This window comes from Gossypium arboreum, chromosome 13, assembly GCF_025698485.1.
Source record: "Gossypium arboreum isolate Shixiya-1 chromosome 13, ASM2569848v2, whole genome shotgun sequence".
In the NCBI taxonomy this organism is placed as follows: Eukaryota; Viridiplantae; Streptophyta; class Magnoliopsida; order Malvales; family Malvaceae; genus Gossypium; species Gossypium arboreum.
This window is the reverse complement of record NC_069082.1, coordinates 45181074-45198158: the sequence shown is the minus strand read 5'-3', so window position 1 is coordinate 45198158 and position 17085 is coordinate 45181074. Positions and strand designations below refer to the sequence as shown.

General features: G+C 34.6%; 1 non-coding gene across 1 annotated transcript; it reads right to left on the bottom strand.

Moving 5' to 3' along the window:
• Nucleotides 1-898: 898 nt before the first annotated feature.
• On the bottom strand, nucleotides 899-1004 carry LOC128287240 (small nucleolar RNA R71). Its single transcript, XR_008277935.1, has one exon. It is a non-coding gene; the product is annotated as a small nucleolar RNA R71 (small nucleolar RNA).
• Between the last annotated feature and the right edge of the window lie 16081 nt (nucleotides 1005-17085).

The following is a 17085-nucleotide window of genomic DNA, read 5'->3' as shown; positions in this document are numbered from 1 at the left end:
TACTCGCCTCCCTAAGGTACGATCCTCCGAGTACTCACCTACTTATTTGTAAAATTTATATTACAGCTCGACCTGTATACTTGCGGATACCACATCATAACTCTTTATTTTATTGCACTATTCACACTCTGGACATTATTACATCCGGAGGTGGTCAAGTTGTTGGCGCCATTGCCGAGGAGGCAACATCACTAGATTGATCTTAATTTTCAAAGTCCAAAAGATTAATTAGGCAATTTTTCAGCTGTAGATATGATTTCATTTTGTTTTAATGTTACTAATCTTTTCTATCTGGGTTTGGTGTATGACTCGCATTAAAGCCACGCCTATTGTAACAACCATAGATCTAGAAAGAATAATTGAAAGAATTGCCGACAGAAGTAGTAGCAGCAAATGTAAGATCCACCACTACCAGTTATAGTTAACCTACCACGTGAAAATCCATTAGCCCGTGACACCGGTGATAAGCCTTAGGAGACCCACCAGCACTATAATTACTCGTAAACGTGCAAATGGCTCAAAATAAGATAACTTTACGAGACTATGCCCTACGAAGTTTAGATATGGTTCAGGAAAGTATAGCAAGGCCGACGATTACAGCTAATAATTTTGAAATCAAACTGACAATGATACAAATGATCCAAAATAATTTTAAAGTTTAGAGGCACTATGATAGAAGATCCTTATCAACATTTGAAATGGTTTCTTAAACTCTGTGATACTTTTAAGTATAATGGTGTCACTGATGACTCTATTCATCTTCATTTGTTTCTTTTTTTTCTCTTATTGATAATGTCTTTTCTTGGTTAAACTCATAGACTTTATGATCTATCACAACTTGGGACGGAACTTGCTGGAAAATTCTTACAGAAGTTTTTCCTGATTAGTAAAGTAGTCTAATTAAGGAGAAAGATTTTTGTCTTTAGACAGATGGAAGGAGAAAGCTTTTATGATGTGTGGGAACGCTTCAAAATTTTGATTCAAAAATGTCCACATAACAAATTTCCTAAGTGGATGAGACTGCAAATTTTTTATAATGGGTTAGATGCGAACGTAAGATCAGGATTAGATGGAGCAGAAAGAGGAGCCCTTATGAATAGAATGTATGAGGATACATACGAAATTATTGAAAACATGGAATTAAACTCCTGTCAGTGGAAAACTAAATGATTCATATATGGCCAGGAACCAGCTACAATTAAAGCTATTCAAAAGGATAATAAATATCAACAACTAGTGGACAGACTCAACCGTATTGAATCTGCTTTTGTACCGTCTATACATGGAAGAGACATGCCACTCTTCCATTATATCAATAATCCTATCAGGATATAAATTACATTGGGATTAGGGGTGGAAACCCTTATTCAAACACATACAATCCTAGTTGGAGAGATCACTCGAACTTGAGATGAGAAGAAATCAAGGAAGAGATAACAATTCCAGTCAAGTTAAAAATACTAATTACCAACCTCCTTACTTGTAGAAACCCCAAAACAGAGCCAACGCAAGTAACCATACGACATGTGGTCAACGTCTTGATAGAATTGAAGGAGAGATGCAATCAATGAGGACAAATGTCAAGTAAGTGCAGTCTGAGTGCACCAAAGTAAGTGCAGTCTGAGTGCACCAACTCAACAAGAACATTGACTAAGCTTGAAGATTAAATGAGCCAATTAATGAGAATAATGGGTGATGTCAAAAGAAAAATTGGCTCATGCATTCCTAGTAACATAGAAGATAATCCATGTAGGGAAGGTAAATAGCATGTGAAAGACAATTTATGGATAATATTAATGAACCTCAAGACAATTCCTTAGATGTGGAAGAGGGACTTGAACCATATAGGGAGAAAGCACTAGCGACTAAGACGGGAAAAGAGACACCTAAATATGCTAAAATCAAAAAAATCTCATTTCCATCAAGATTAGAATAAACAAAAAATTGGGACGAGGATGAATTTTTAAATTATTTTTATTTTTTAAAAATATTAAATGCTAACCTACCTTTGATTGAGTTAATTGAAAAGGTTCCCAAGTATGCCAAGATTTTAAAGGAGATGATGGCAAGCCATAAGAAAATCAAGGTAGGAGAATAGGTTAATTGATGTGCTTCTTTTAGTGTAATTGTTTCCAGGAAAGTACCGTGAAAAGTTAAAGACCCGGGTAGTTTTACCATTCCCATAGAAATAGAGAGTATTTACTTTAATAAAGCCCTAAGCGATTTAGGAGCTAGTATTAATTTAATGCCCTTATCGATGTTTGAAAAACTTGAGTTAGGAATCCTAAAGCAACTCAAATAACATTACAATTTGCTGATAGGCCTTCAATACACCCAAAGGGGGTACTAGAAGGTCTGTTAGTCAAGGTGCGAAGCTTTATTATTCCCGCAGATTTTGTAATACTTGATTTTAAGGAAGATCGTGAGATACCAATCTTACTAGGAAGACCTTTCTTGGCCACTTCTAGATCTACCATTAATTTAGAGAAAAATGAGTTGACAATGAAAATTAATGGCGAGACTAAAACTTTCAAATGTGGCTATCAACCTAACGAGGAAATTAGAGGAGCATTGCAAAAAACTTATCTATTTTTGATATTCCCAATTCAAGGGAAATGTTTCCTTTTATGAATACAGAAAGAATAAATAGGTTTAAGGAACGGGACAAACGAGCAAGGGTGGAATGGCATGACAGACAGTGGACCAATATTGATAGAACAAAAAAATCATCCACGGGTGAATTGACAATACTACTGGATAAATCTGGCAGTATAACTTAAAATTTGTGAATTGTTGCATGATATTTGTAAATTACTGTATACTTAAGTAACCACATAGTTTAGATTCTAACTTTTATTTTATGTAGGTTTATCCTTAGATCAAAACATCATTAAGATAGAGTTTCTAGCCGAAATAGAGTCGTCTTCACAATATCACAACAACCAGTCGCGATGTAGCAAACAATCCCTGAGAATCTCCAAACTGGCAGATGTGTCGCGACACAGAACCTATGTGTCGTGACATCGTTGCAATTTTCTACAGGGTTGACTTGACCCATTGGGCAACCCGACGGTTTTAACATTAATTTTACTAAATTTCTAAACCTTTAAAACCCTATTTTATAACATAAACTCCTATTTACTCCTAATTAAATCACTCTTTAAACTCTTACCCCCAAAAGCCTCTCAAATATCTCAATATTCCCTAAACCCAAAACCTAAACCCCTAATTTCCCAAATTTCCTTTCACAAACTCGGTGCAACAAGGAACGAGGATAGCATGGGCAAGCAAGGAATTCAAATGAACTTTGACTATACATTCAAGGTTAAGGGTTTTTAAATTTAAACTTTTTACTATTCCATTGACTCATTTATTTAGTAAGTTATTAGGATTGAAACATCATGCCTCTTAGGAAAGTTAGGCGAACAATAGAAATAGAGCCATCAATCGTTCAAACTCTTAATTTTCCAAATTCGAATGTTTAAAAGTATTTTAATGAACTTCAAGGAAAAACATTCATTCAAGAGAGGGGATTTGATCCATCAATGATTTTGTGTAAAGAAATTTGGCCTTTGGTCAAGTATCATCATTGGGGACATTTTTAGATGATCCCAATGGATAATGTTGTGGACCTTGTTGTCCAAGAGTTCTACACATCTCTACGGGACCACAAGTCTGGAAATACTAAAGATCATATATGGGATACAGTACTTGTGAGAGGGAAAGAGGTGCAAGTAACAACTAGAATAATTTGTGACTTTATAATGTTCTACACTATGAGAATGATTTCATTGATGAAACTGACTTAGAATATTTTAGAGACATATATGGATAATATTATAAACTCTTTAACTGAGGGAAGGGGTGAATGGAAGTACCGCATAGGTAACAATATCCCAATATCTTTCCATCAAGCTATTATGTTTTTGGAAGGTAAAATGTGGATTCAATTCATTTACACACGAATTATATCTGCTTTAAATGTTTCTAACATTAATGCCTTTAGATCATTGTTGCTCTATGCTATTTTGCAAAAAAAGCAAGTTTGTTTTGGCAAATGGATCCACCATGGGAAGATGCATTAGTAGCCAGAAGGTGGGAGGATTGCAGTAGGATTAATAAGTAGATTTTTGTATGTTGCGTTCTGCTTAAATTTTCTATGTAGGAACCCAACACAAAGGAGACATAAACATATCCAAACTTTACATGATCAAAGGAGGAAGCACCCACCAATAGGATTTAGAGCAATTACGATCAATCGGGTATCTTCTTTCCTTATCTTTTAATTGGTTACACATTGAGGACAATGTGTCAACTAAAGTGTGGAGGGTAACATAAAAAATTTGCTTCAAATTTTTACATTTGCATTGATTTTTCTTGTCTTTTGTATGCTTTAGTTTGTAGAAATACAAATGATTATTTAGGAGCATGTACATAGGTTGCTTGCATTTGTGAATAAATTTGGCATGATGATAGGTGATTTTAAAGTTTTTATTATTGCACTACTAAAATTCTATATGTTACACTGTAAGTAGGTATTAAGCTATCATTTGTACCAAATGATATAGAAAATACAAGGAAACAAGCATGCTAGTACGAATGATAAATAGTTGAATTTGTATTTGTTTGGTTGATTAAATTTGTGAATGTTGAGATATTTATGAATGACCTAAGGCATTGTTTGGAACACATCCAGAGCCAAAAAGTTGTCCTATTTATATTTCACCTTTAGTACCAATTCTTGAGCCTACTGACGCTTCTTGATGAACCACATTACAAGTCTCGAGCCTGGAAACATCAATTTTATTTCCCTTTTTCTTTGGTCCTATGCTACATGATTATAGACATCTGGTCATACGTATTGAGGACTAAGTAGATACATCATGGCGAAGTTTGTAAAAAATAGAGTGAAATAGGAAAGATTAGTGTGATATGGGAATTATAGGTTAGCCTGAAAGTGTAAAACAAGAAGAAAAATCTGAATAGAAAAAGCACCTGAAAAACCAAAAAGCATTTTTGAGTGAGAAAAAAAATAAAAAAGAACAGTGACAAAGTCACAAACATAGAAAAAACTCATTCACTTTTGCATTGAAACTCGTAGGCTAGCCATAGTTACTATGTCATGCTATGATTTCCTATATTTGGAGAGAGAAGAAAGGTGAGAGAAGGAGAAATAAGGCGGTGAGCGAGTAAGGGTCACTAAAGAGGGAAGAATAGGGATCAATATGATGTGGCAAACTATTTTCTTGTTTGTAACCTATTGATGCTTACTATTTTTGAATTTCATGCCTGTCCTAAGCCTCAGAACATTAGAACACAAAAAGCCTTATGTGACCTAAATATCCTTACACATGAATGGACATCATACTGAACATTCACATAGACGACTATTTATATTTTGCTCGGATAATCAAAGTACTTGTACTTTTTGTAACATACTTAACTTAGATGTTTGTGATCAAAAGTCGTAAGGCAACTACTCATCATGTTGAAATTTTTAGTAAATATGAAATTCTTAAGTCATATTATCCAAAATCAATACTTGTACCATAATTGCTTAAGGGTCATCAATTACATTTTATAATCTTTATTTATGTTACTTGAGGATAAGCAATGACTTAAGTGTTGGGAAGTTTAATCTATCGTAACTCAGTCTAGTAGATTAAACAATTTTTCACATTTAAGGAGCTTGAATACAAGTATTTTCATTATCTTTTAATTCAATTTCTTTAGTTTTATTTACATTCAAAAAAATGTGAACATCGAGTCTTTTATTAACCTTAAGGGTCAAATGAGGCCAAAGGGAGAACTAACATGCTTTGTGAATGCGTAGGAGACTATTAGAGGGCATTTCGAGTCAATATTAGACAATGTGTTGCAACATAGATAGCAGAATAGAGAAAGCGAGAAACTACCCTCAATGTCACAACACAGGCTGAGGATGTCACGACATTCCCTTGAAGATTGCTACAGAAGAGCATAATGGTTGCTATGTTGCGACACAAGACCTGGTGTGTCTCGACATCGACTCTGTAATGAGATTAAAACACAAAGTAAGGACGTTTTGGTCTACACAATCGAACCTAAAGCTCGAGAACGTCAACTACCCTAGGGCTACGATGACGGCTACCTGGATGCTGTAAAATGACCTTTTCGGCACACATTATGGACACGATTCCATTACCTTAGATTATTTATTTAGGTTTAGATTTTTTTTCTCTTGCTTTCTTAGGTTTTTATAATTTTAGTTTTTATAATTTTAGTTCAATTTTTTCTTCAATATGAATATCAATATTTCCTTAAACACTTTATTTCATTAATATTAATATCAATCAGGCTTTCTTTAACACTCTATTTCAGTGCATTCCCTATGATTAATTCTTCCATTCTTTCCATATTGTTAATAAAAGCCATGAGAAACTAATCCCTCTATGGGGGATTAGTAAGTGGAGGCATGATCTCTTAACTATTTTGTAAGGTTACTCAACAGATCAACTGTTCGAAAAAGGAAAAACGTGAAACAAACCCTAGGTCTAACAACCCTGGGAAGTTATCTAGGTGAGAATTAATCCAAAATTGGTACTGCCCATTCATGAACACCTTTACCCCAAGCCAGTCTGGACTGTGAGGTTGGAAGATAAGTAGTTCTTGTTGACTCGTTATGTTAGTGGTAAATCAAAAGATCCTGCTAGGGTAGTAACTAGTTGGTTGATGAAGAACCCAAGACGACAGTTAATTAGGATTGCTGAAGCAAGATGATCACCCATCCTCATATTTGATTCACATTATCTATCTCTTGCAATTTTAATTATTTTTATGTTATTTTATTTTATGATTTTACAAACCCTAAACATATTTCTTATTTTTCTCTCGTACAATAAATCTTTACTTGTTTAGGTTAAGATTGATTTAATACTCGCCCCCTTAAGGTATGATCCTCAAAGTACTTGCCTACTTCGTTGTAAAATCTATATTACAGCTTAACCCGTATACTTGCGGATACCACCTCATAGTTCTCTATTTTATTGCAGTACTCACACTCTGGACGTTAGTACATCCAGAGATAGTCAACTATTTTTAAGCTATTTGACGATGAGTATCTGTGAACCAAACTTCACATAAGTATGACAAATCCAATTTGTAGTTCTGTGACTTTGGCAAAGCTTTTGTTTAACTTGTGCTTTGTGCATGCTATGTTGTTATTCTTTCCTGTATATTCACTAAGTTCGCAAGAGCTCACACACTCCTTTCTAAACACTGCAGATAGTTAGATTGCATGGTATGTAATGGACAGGCAGGTGATTTAGGTGAAGCATAAATACCGGAAAAGTAGTACAAGAAAATTTTAGACATAAAGGCAATGTGGGATATTCTGGTTGGGCTTAAAGATATATTTATGTTGACTTCGTCGATTGCTCTAGAATCAATTAATTTTTAAGTTTTTCCTTTATGTTTTTATTTGCGACCGATAATACTTTATAAACACATTTGAATTTTAGGCATATGAATATAACTCAAGTTTGATTAATTTTTTTCCTATTTTCCAAATTAAAATTTAAGTAATTATGTAACAACCTGTTTTTAGTTAAATCAGAGCAGTGGTTTTGGAACCACAAATCTGATGAGTAACTTATTATTTTATTATTATTTTAAAGTCTACGGTACGTTAGTAGATTTGTATAAAAATTTCATTAAGAAATTTTGACGTTTGCATGCTTAATTAAGTGAAAATGACTAAATCGAAAAAGGAACAAAAGTAGATTTCTAGTAGCTAAAGGTATCAAACAACTATGAAAATTTAATCTAACAGGAGTTAGGTGGTAAATAGACCATTTATATAGTTAGTGGATATTCATGGATTGGTTTTATTGAAATTATGAATATTTTTAAAGCTTAAAAATATAAATAGGTAAATAAAGATAAAATTAAATAAGTAAAAGGTATCATCTTCTTCAATGTGTTTCTTCTTCCTCTTCTTCAAAAGAAGTATAGCTAGGTTTCGGTCAAGCCATGTTTTCTTGCATCAAACCATGTTTTCTTGCATGGTATGTATTTCGATTCCGTTTTTAATGATTTTTATGTTTTTAGGATCGTTGTAGCTTAATCTAGCGAGCCAAAGGACTAATTTGCAAAATTGTTAAAGTTTTAGAGTTTTTCTATGAATGTTCTTACATGATTTTTGAAGTTTAATAGAAGAATATGAATCTTTTTTGTTTAATAAATAAGTTTTGTAAAGTGATTTTGATGACACTGTTATTTAAGGACTTGTTTGTAAAAATGATAAAAGTACATAGTGAAATTTTGAAATGATGATTTGTATGAGTTGATAAAGGTCCGTAGTGCATTCATCTAGCATGAGATTTGGATGAAATTGCTTAAATTTCAATTTACGAGCTTAAGGACTAAATTGTAAAGAAGTTAAAATATTAAGGGTAAAAGTGTAAGTTTTCCAAAGTATGAATTTTGGACTGAATTGAATAGTATGAATATTAAATGGATTGAATTTGCTTACTTAGATCAAGATAAACCTCGTATGGATCTAGATTATGGAAAAGCTAAAGCCTCGAATTAGTTGATTTTAATTTTTCGTCTTTGTAGTCAAGGTAAGTTCATATGTTTAAATAACGTTTTAATGTTATTTTGATATATATGCTACTGTGTTATTTATCATGTAAAGAAATGATGAAAATCCAATGATGTTACGACGATTATTAAGCTCTGTTTGAACTTTAGGAATATATAGGATACAAATGACATGTCATTAGGATTACCATGTTTTGGGTACTGGTCCTAAATGTCCTACTGATGGCTGAGGTTTGGCATTTGTTGCGGATACTCAATAGCATGTAAGCAGCATCGTGTAGCTTACATTTCAACCTTCAGCTTATGTGAGCAGACCCATTTTATGGCTCAAGTGAGCAACGATGTAAAGAAAAAGGAAAGAAAAGGTTATATGTTTAGCACACTTTGTGTGAGCTTTCCTGTGTATCCGATGTTATTCTAAATGGTTCAACAGGCATGAAAAGGGAAATGAACGATAAGTATCCTAATGACTTATGTCGTGAATCTATGAAAAGAATTGAAAAGGAAATGTTTAATGTAAGTATACTTATGTTCATGAAGTTGATGATTTCTAGTGAAATTGTTCATGTATAATGACTTACCGTATGATAGTGCAAGTGAATTGTGAGTTGATGTACTAACATATGTTTTTGATGGTGCTTAGACTTGTGCCAAGCTTTTGGTTGGATTATATCATGCTTAATTTTAATTCTATGCATTGAAATGGTAAGTTATGTTCATGTTTTACGAACTTACTATGCATTATATGCTTACGTAGCTTTCTTTCCCATGTTTTATAGATAATCGAAAGCTTGATCATTTTGGAAGCTCGTCAGAGATCTATCACACTATCTAGCGAATATTTCAATAGTTTTTTATGTTTTGACCAAGGTTATAATGGCATGTATAGGTGGACTTGTGTTTGATGTTATTTGATAAGTTTGGCATGTATATGTTATTTGGTTGATGAACTTTTGGTACTCTTAGTGCCTTGTTGTTATGTGTTAATATGGTCAAGTATGGTATGTTTTGTTATGGAATTGAGTTAGGTGTGTATGGTTGATATTTGGCCAAATATGCATTTGTTTAGGTATGTTTGATTAACTATGATTGAGGTACCTTGTCGGCATATTGGTTGAATGGAATTTGGTCTTTTAAATTGGTTATACTTTGCATGTTTTGGTATGTTTGTGATGCTTTGGTCATGTGTGCAAATTATGTTTAGGTACAAGCTTAAAATAGGTGATGAAAATTGCTTGAATTTGGCCAATTTCATGTCCACACACCTAAGACACGGGTGTGTGTCTCAACCGTGTGTCCCCTATAGGTTTCAAAGGTTACAAGTCAAACAGTTACAAAGCCTAACACATGGGCGTTTGAGACCATTTTGAGAGTTACACAACCTGGTACACGGGCATGTGGCATGGCCATGTGACCCAATTCAGAGAGTTACACAGGCACGGAATATAGTTGGGACAAAACCGTGTGTCCCTATTTCAAATGTTACACGTCCTGGCCATACGGCCGTGTGACCCCTACAATTCAAAAATTCTAACTTTTTCCTAAACTTTCTTAATGTTTCCAATTTAGTCCCGAACCATTTCTAAAGTATTTCTAAGGCCTCAAAGGCTCGATTAAGGGACAATATGCATGTATATGAATGGATTATTCTATGTTTATATCAATGTTTGGAAATGAATGTTTTTATGTTAATTTATATGGTAATGCTCTGTAACCTTATTCCGACGATAGATACGGGTTAGGGGTGTTACAAATTAGTTTTCTAAACATAGTGCTCGCCATGTGCAACAACATGAAATATTCAAAAATAACAAACTTATATAAAGTTTGTCAAGGTTGTTGCGAAGTGATAGTGTAATATCCTGAATTAGGGCTTAATCGGAATAGTGGTTTCGTGACCAAAAATCTGAGATAGAAATAATTATTTTATAATTATTTTGATGATTATGATATGATTGCATGATTGTGTGAAAATTTCGTGATGAAATTCTATGCCTAAAGTGCTTAAATTGAAAGTAGGGACTAAATCGAATAAGCTGCAAACTTTGCATTCTAGAAGTTTTTAGTATGAAATTGTTTTGGAATATTAATGAGGAGGTCTTAAATAGCAATTTGACCAATTTTAAGTTCATGGACAAAATTAGGACATGGAACGAATTTTTGGAAAGTTTAGTAGTAAGGGTATTTTGGTCATTTAGTTATTAAAATGAATTAAAAACAAAATTAAAAGCCAATTTTTGTCCATCTTCTTCATTAGGCCGAAATTTCAAGGGTTCTCCATAGATAGGGTTTGTTTCAAGCTTCCACGCTCCATAGTAAGTGATTCCAAGCCCTGCTTTTAATGTTCTTTACGTTTTTGGAATCCCGGTAGCTCGATTAAGCTTATGTTAGTAATAATTCAACCTAGGGTTTATATTTGGAAAAATACCCATAGGTGAAATTTGTGTATTTTGATGTTTTATGATAGAATATGAGGTTTTAAATTATGTTAGACAACTTGTGCTACTCGGTTTTGAGTGAAAACGAGTAAAAGGGCTTAATCGGCAAAAATACCTAATAGTCACAAGTATATGTTAGAGAGAGAATTTGATGTTGCCATAGAAGGGAAAAGTGATCAGCATGTTATAAAACATTAGAATAAGGAATAAAGTTTAATTCCCGAGCCTAGGGGCAAAAGTGTAATTATGCAAAAGTTTAGGGGTAAAAGTGTAATTTTTCAAAAGTTTGTACTAAATGCTGTTTTGATGAATGTATGTATTAAATAAGATTAATTTGGCATTATAGATCAAGAGAAACGAGATTCAAGTCGCGATCGAGGAAAAGAAAAGATTATGGACTAAATTGCAAAATCTTTATATTTTGGTACAAAGGTAAGTTCATGTGTAAATGTAGTAACATAATTGTCATTTTAAGCAATTTAATGTTGTTTATATGATATGATGCTGATTATTATCATGAAATATTATGCTTTGTGGTTATTGTTGAAAAATATGTAATTATGTGAATTACTGGATGAGTATGAACTATCACCGAGTATCGGTTCCGATATTCTGTGGAAGACGGCAAAGATGTGAGATCGAGGAAAAAAAAATCCTGTTTGAACCTTAGGAATAGATTAGGATACAAGTGACATGTCACTAGGATGGTTGAGCATCCGAACTCGTTGAGTTGAGTCCGAGTTCACTTATGGATGCAAATGTCCGAACTCGTTGAGTTGAGTCCAAGTTCGTGAAATGTAACTAGGCATCTGAACTTGTTGAGTTGAGTCCGAGTTCACTTATGGATGCGAATGCCCGAGCTCGTTGAGTTGAGTCCGAGTTCACTTAGGGGCGGGTTACATGATTTCTTGATTACATATGAGACACTTATGTGCAAATTTTCCGTGTATCCGAGTTGTATTCCGATGTGTTCAACGGGTGAAATTTCTAGTGAAATGAAAGAACACTTAAGATGCAAGCAACGTTTTGGTAAGTGTTGTGAAATGGACACTGTGGACAGGTATGTTCTTAACCCTCGGGTTGATAATAGATACAACAACGATAAGGTAGTAAGATGATGAATGATGTTTGGAAATATGATATATGTTTTGGTGATACCATGCTAAAGTTGTTTGGTATATTTGTATTGTTATGTTACTTGTTATTTACATATGAACTTACTAAGCATTTATGCTTACTCCTCCTCTTTATTTACTATAGTTTTGAACAAGCCATTTCCAGAATCGGACGGGTCAAGGTTCGATCACACTATCCAAAGGACTTTCATCGGGTAAATGGCTTGTAAAACTTAAGTATAGCATGTATAGCAATATACTTATTTTGTGTAAATAATTTTATGATATGGCCATGTTTGGTTGAGAAAATGTTTGATATTGATAAGTCATGGTGATGGCTAATTTAGATCATGTTTGATATTATGGAAGTTTAATAGGTTATCTAGTTCATAAAAATTCATGGAAAGATGAAACTTGCCTTAAAAGCAGAATATTGCTGCAAAGAATGACATGAATTTGAAAACATCACTAAAAATAGTATAAATGGAACTAAATAATGAGTAAGTTATGAAATTGAAGCTTAATGAGTCTATTTTCATGTGGATTGAACAAAACAGCATATAAATTATATTTTATGAGATATTTAAACTTTTGTGAAACAGGGCGCGAGTAATTTTGGATCCCTATTCGACTTTTAAAATTCATAATAAATTTTAAAAAATAAGATGTTTTTCTTTATATTTACAGATTCCTTATTGAGTCTAGTTTTAAGAAAAACAAACCTCGTAGTCATTGAAATTACGTATATAGAGATATCGATTAAGTAATACACGGATGTCGAGTAGTCGAACCACGAAGCAGGGAGACTTTAACTAATAAACTGTACTAATTGGCCCAACCAAAATTATAGAAAAATTAGTAAATATATATGTGAGTCTAGATTTAGGGAAAATTTACGGATCTTGATTTGAGTTTTGTAACTCGATATATGATTTTTCTTGTAATCGTGATGCGGTAGTTAGAAAGTCGTGAATGTAGAAACAAATGATTTGAAGTTCTTAATTTGATAAATTATGTTCGGTAACCCTCAAGCTCGAATCCGCGATGGTTTCGGTGTGGGGCATTACATTAGTGGTATCGAGCAGTTTTAGTCGGTTCTCGGACTACGTGTTGTATGTACGGATTTTGCTATACATGCCATATGTATGAATTGTGATAGTGTGACGACTTGACCTTTTAAATGAATTTTATATAGTAAATGGATCCCGATCCATTGTGTGGAGATGAAGTAGAGAGTAATGCGCCACTCTATTTGAAGGGCAAGGTCGATGAAAACCCACCTCCCCTTGTTGGTCGGGGAGGAGGAGAAAGGGATCGAAACCTTTCTCCAAATGATGAGTGCATGGTACACTGAGTTCGTTAAAGACGAACCCAAATGTACGACCTCCCCACCTCCCCAATTCCTCAACCTATGCCTCGATGCCTCGTGGAGTGGATATGATAAAATTTCATAGAACCCCGTTGATAGAATTCGTAAACAAGGGGCTGAAGAATTTAGAGCAAATATTGATGATGATGCGAGAAAGTAGAGTTCGGCTTGAAAATTCTATCCGGTATTTGATGAATTATCTTGTACACCGAAGAATGCTTGAAATGTGCTACATCTTTGTTGAGAGATTCACCTATAATTGGTGGAAGACTTTGATTTGGTGGTACCGAAAGAGAGGGTAACACGGGAATTCTTTCAAGAAGAGTTTCGAAGAAATATATTAGTGAAAGATTTATTGATCGAAATGTAAAGAGTTTCTTGAGTGAAGCAAGGTAATATGACGATCTCGAATATGAAAGAGAGTTTGTTCGATTGAGTAAGTATGTCGGGAATATGTTCCTCTGAAGCCAAGATGTGCCGACGATTTGAAGACGGGCTCAACGAAGACATTAAGGTATTTGTCGGGATCCTTGAACCGAAAGAAATGGTAGTCTTGGTTGATCGAGCTTGTAAGGTGAAGAACTCTGAAGGAAAAGAAAAGGTAGAATCAAACACGAAATTGGAAGAAAAGACCAATGAGTAATGCACCTTCACAGCAACCCGGAAAGTCAAGAAATATGAATCCTCGTTCCCAAGTTTCAGCTGAGCAATCATATGGAAATTTTAGAAGCAGAATGTGGGTCCTAAATCTCAGACTACTTCTGCGGCTAGTGTGGGAAATACGAGATTTGTTAAACCCGAAAGTGCCGTGTGTGGTAGAAATCATTTTGGTCCGTGCAAAGCAAATGAATGTTTTTGATGTGGTTCTCCGGATCATTTTATTAGAGACGCTTGAGAGAGTCGAGAAAGAAAAATTTCAGAATGTAAAATCTAGTGGTGCGGACTCGAGGGAAGGTATCCAAGAAAAGTGAAAGTGAAACAAGCAAGAAGAATGTAGCAGAGATGCAACAGTTAGATCTGAAGGAAGAGCTCCAGCTACAACTTATGCTATTAAAGCGCGTGAAGATGCTTCCTCACCCGATGTGATTACCGGTAGATTTTCTCTTTATGATACTAATTTTATTGCTTTGATTGATCCCAGTTCTACTCATTCATATGTATGCATGAAACTGGTGTCTAGTATGAATATACCATCGAGAACACGTAATTTATGATTAGAGTGTCGAATCCACTAGGCAAATGCGTGATAGTTGATAAAGTAAGTAAGAAATGCCCTTTAATGATTCGGGGTCATTATTTCCGGCCGACTTGATGTTGTTGCCGTTTGATGAATTTGATGTTATTTTGGGTATGGATTGGTTGACATTGCATGATGCTATAGTAAATTGCAAAGAAAAGGTTATAGAATTAAAATGTGAAAGTGGTGAAATCTTGCAGGTTGAACCAGACAAATTAGAGGAAATATTTAGTATGATTTCTTCGATGTCGGCTCAGAGATATTTGAGAAAGGGTTATTAAGCTTATTTGGTGTATGTAATTAATACAAAAGAAGTTGAAAAGAAAGTTGAATCAGTGCCGGTTGTATGTGAATTTGCGGACGTATTTCCAGAAGAATTACCAGGTTTGCCTCCAGTCAGGGAAGTAGAATTTGGTATAGATTTGATACTGGGAACAGCTCTGATCTTGATTGCTCCTTATAGAATGGCACCAACAGAGTTGAAAGAATTAAAGTCACAGTTGCAAGAGTTGACTGATAAAGGCTTTGTGAGACCGAGTTTTTTACCTTGGGGTGCTCCCGTGTTATTTGTGAAAAAGAATGATGATTCTATGAGATTATGTGTTGATTATCGGTAGTTAAACAAGGTGACAATCAAAAACAAGTATCCATTTCCGAGAATTGATGATTTGTTTGATCACCTAAAAGGAGCGACATGGTTTTCAAAGATTGACTTGAGATCCGGGTATTATCACCGCGAGTGAAAGAGTCGATGTGCCTAAAGCGCTTTTAGAACAAGGTACGGTCATTATGAATTTTAGTCATGCCATTCGGGTTGTGAATGCTCCTCTTGTGTTTATGGACTTAATGAATCGCATATTTCGCCATACCGGACAGATTTGTTGTGGTGTTTATAGATGATATTTTAATTTATTCAAAAGATGAGACAGAGCATCTTGAGCATTTGAGGATAGTTTTGCAAACTTTGAGAGATAAGGTTGTATGCTAAGTTTAGTAAAAGTGAATTTTGGCTCCGGAAATTGGATTTTGGGTCATATTGTTTCGGTGATGGTATACGGGTTGATCCTAGTAAAATTTCAGCCATTGTTGATTGGAAACCACGAAAAATGTAACGAAGTTAGGAGTTTCTTGGGGCTAGTGGGTATTATCGGTGGTTCGTAAATGAATTTTCTATAATTGCTGCTCCTATGACTAGACTACTCGAAAGGATGTTAAATTTGAATGGATGTAAGAATGTCAACAGAGTTTCAAGAATTGAAAAGTTATTAATCAAGCACCGGTGTTGATACAACCCGAATCAGGTAAAGAATTTGTGGTGTATAGTGATGCTTCTCTAAATGGTTTGGGGTGTGTCCTCATGCAAGAAGGAAAAGTGGTGGCTTATGCTTCAAGGCAGTTAAAACCTCATGAGAGGAATTATCCTACTCACGATTTGGAATTGGCTGCAGTGGTGTTTGCTTTGAAGATTTGGCGACATTATTTGTATGGTGAAAAGTGCCGAGTATATACCGATCACAAAAGTCTTAAATACTTGATGTCACAAAAAGACTTGAATTTGAGACAGCGAAGATGGTTAGAGTTATTGAAAGATTACAAGCTTGTTATTGATTATCATCCGAGAAAAGTGAATGTGGTTGCCGATGCTTTAAGCAGAAAGTTGTTGTTTGCTTTGAGAGTTATGAACACTCAGTTGAAAATGTTAGATGACGGTTCGATTCTAGCAGAGTTAAGAGCAAGACCGATGTTTTTACAAGAGATTTTTGAAGCTCAGAAAAATGATCAAGATTTGCTAGCCAAAAGAAAACAGTGTGAAGCTGATACGGGATCAGATTTCAGAATCGGTTCTGATGGTTGCTTGATTTTTAAAAATTGGATTTGTGTACCGAAAAATGATGAGTTGATCCAAAAGATTTTGCATGAAGCACATAATAGTTGTTTGGCGGTTCATCCGGGAAGTACGAAGATGTATAATGACTTAAAGAAAATTTACTGGTGGAGTGGAATGAAAAGAGATATTTCCGAGTTTGTATCAAAGTGCTTAGTTTGTCAACAAGTGAAAGCTGAACACTAGGTACCTTCGGGATTACTTCAGCCTATTATGGTTCCTGAATGGAAATGGGATCGGATTACTATGGATTTTATATCAGGGTTGCCGTTAACTTCAGGGAAGAAAAATGCCATCTGGGCAATAGTTGACAGACTGACTAAATCGGCTCAATTTATTCCGAAGACGTCATGATTATTCTCTTAATAAGTTGGCTGAATTGTATATTCGAGATTGTTAGACTTCATGGGATACCTTTTTCAATCATTTCGGATAGAGATCCGAGGTTTACCTCACGG